Source organism: Malaclemys terrapin, chromosome 21 (genome assembly GCF_027887155.1).
Source record: "Malaclemys terrapin pileata isolate rMalTer1 chromosome 21, rMalTer1.hap1, whole genome shotgun sequence".
NCBI lineage: Eukaryota > Metazoa > Chordata > Testudines > Emydidae > Malaclemys > Malaclemys terrapin.
In genome coordinates this window covers 15,996,337-15,998,810 of record NC_071525.1, presented here as the reverse complement: position 1 = coordinate 15,998,810, position 2,474 = coordinate 15,996,337, and the positions used below count along the sequence as shown (strand labels likewise).

The 2,474-nt window shown below is 61.2% G+C and overlaps 1 non-coding gene across 1 annotated transcript; it reads left to right on the top strand.

Annotated features, from left to right (window-relative positions):
- The first annotated feature begins 385 nt into the window (after nucleotides 1-385).
- On the top strand, nucleotides 386-578 carry LOC128827583 (U2 spliceosomal RNA). The gene has a single exon (XR_008443002.1). It is a non-coding gene; the product is annotated as a U2 spliceosomal RNA (small nuclear RNA).
- Nucleotides 579-2,474: the final 1,896 nt, after the last annotated feature.

Genomic DNA, 2,474 nt, shown 5'->3' with positions numbered 1-2,474 from the left:
CGGGGGCTGGAGCAGTGGCGGAGGGACGCGCCCCGACGGGCTGGTTCCGAGAGCGGGGCTCCGGCAGCACGTGGCGCACCGCGTCTGTTGCAGGCAGGGAGAGCAGCAGACAGCGAGGGGAGGCGTCACACGTCAGTGGGCGGGGTTATGCAGATCAGCAATGTCTGGCGGCAACACAGAGCAGCGGGCTGAGCCCAAGGAAGCGGGCGGAGAGAATTCTCTGTGTGGGAGCAGAATTCGGTGTGGAGAGTTGGTGCTTTGAGTGAGTGTATCGGAGTCACTTCGGGGCAGCGATTGCCACTTAGCTAGGAAGGTATGAAAGTAGGTCCTATTGATATAGAAAGCACTGGGAGCGCGAGGGGAGCGCGCTGTTCCGAGGAAAGGTATCGCTTCTCGGCTCTCTGAGCTGTGGTCCAAGTGTAGTATCTGTTCTTATCAGTTTAATATCTGATATGTTCTCGATGTGAGAACTTTATATTAAACAGATTTTTGGAACAGGGAGATGGAATAGGAGCTTGCTCCTTCCACTCCATGCATCAGCCTGGTATTGCAGTACTTCCAGGTGTGGTGCGCCTCCCTCCGGGGAGAACAGGGTTATTGAAAAAATAGAAAAAATCTTTTGGGATCTATCTGTGCTCATGCTGTTTGACTGTTTTGTATTGTTTTTTTTTCTCATGTGGGTTTACCTACATGAGCAGCTGCTTTTTTGCATGCAGGCAGCATAAGCTTTCGTGGGCTACTGTCCACTTCTTAGTGTGCAAGCGCAGAGTTCCCGAGGTGACTGAGGGACATGGGGGTGGAGTGGTCAATGGGTGCAGCTGCTGCTGGGCGGTGTGGGAGTCGCTTGTTGGCTGGGGCAACAGGAGTGTGGGGGGGGTCCCTAGCTGCTGGGGCAGTAGTGGGGTGGTTGCGAGGTCTCCCGGCGGCTGAAGCGGCTGATGGACTGCGTAGGGATCGTTCGGCAGCTGGAGGGTCGAGTGGCGGGTGGGCGATTCTCTCGGACTCTGTGGCAGCTGGTAGGCGGCGGGCCGGGGTCTCATCTGCTGGGGCGCATCAGGGAGCTCCACGGACGTTGTGTGCATTGGTGGCTGGAGCACAGGGTGGGAAGCCCCCGGCCGCTCGGGCGGTGGCGGCCGGGGCAGGTGGTGGGGGTCCCCTGGCTGTATAGGCGGCAGCGGCGCGGTGCAGGAGACCCCCAGGGGCTCAGGCAGCGATGGCTGGGGCAGGTGGTGCGGCTCCCCATGGCGGTCGAGCAGCAGCGGCTGGGGAGCGGGACTGGGGTTGCCCGGCGTCCCGAGGGGTGGCGGCGGCTGGAGCACGCCACGGGGCTCCCCAGGCTGCTCTGGGAGAGGCAGCCGGGGCATGGGTCCCCCGGCAGCGGCGGCCGGAGCGTGCCACGTGGATCTCTGGGCTGCCTGGGGGGCAGCGGCCAGGGCGCGGGGCAGGGGTCCCCCGGCGTCCCGGGCGGCGGCCGGGGCACGCCGCAGGGCTCCCCAGACTGCTCGGTCAGTGGCAGCCGGGGAGCGGGGCAGGGGTCCCAGAGTGACCCGGGCGGCAGCGGCTGTGGCGCGCCGCGGGTCCGCTCGGGCCAGAGCGGCCAAGGAGCAGGGCAGGGGTCTCTCAACGGCCCCAGCAGCGGCAGCCAAAGTGCGCCGCGGGGCTCTCCTAGCTGCCCAGGGGGCAGCGGCCAAGGCGCGGGGCAGGGGTCACCTGGAGTCCTGGGCGGTGGCAGCACACCGCAGGGCTCCCTGAGCACGCCGCATGGCTCCCCGGACTGCTCGGGAAGCGGCAGCCGGGGAGCGGGGTAGGGGTCCTGCACTTAGGACGGAAGAATCCCATGCACTGCTACAGACTAGGGACCGAATGGCTAGGTAGCAGTTCTGCAGAAAAGGACCTAGGGGTCACAGTGGACGAGAAGCTGGATATGAGTCAACAGTGTGCTCTTGTTGCCAAGAAGGCTAACGGCATTTTGGGCTGTATAAGTAGGGGCATTGCCAGCAGATCGAGGAATGTGATCATTCCCCTTTATTCGACATTGGTGAGGCCTCATCTGGAATACTGTGTCCAGTTTTGGGCCCCACACTACAAGAAGGATGTGGAAGAATTGGAAAGAGTCCAGCGGAGGGCAACAAAAATGATTAGGGGTCTGGAGCACATGACTTATGAGGAGAGGCTGAGGGAAATGGGATTGTTTAGTCTCCAGAAGAGAAGAATGAGGGGGGATTTGATAGCAGCCTTCAACTACCTGAAGGGGGGTTCCAAAGAGGATGGAGCTCGGCTGTTCTCAGTGGTGGCAGATGACAGAACAAGGAGCAATGGTCTCAAGTTGCAGTGGGGGAGGTCCAGGTTGGATATCAGGAAAAACTATTTCACTAGGAGAGTGGTGAAACACTGGAATGCGTTACCTAGGGAGGTGATGGAGTCTCCTTCCTTGGAGGTTTTTAAGGCCCTGCTTGACAAAGCCCTGGCTGGGA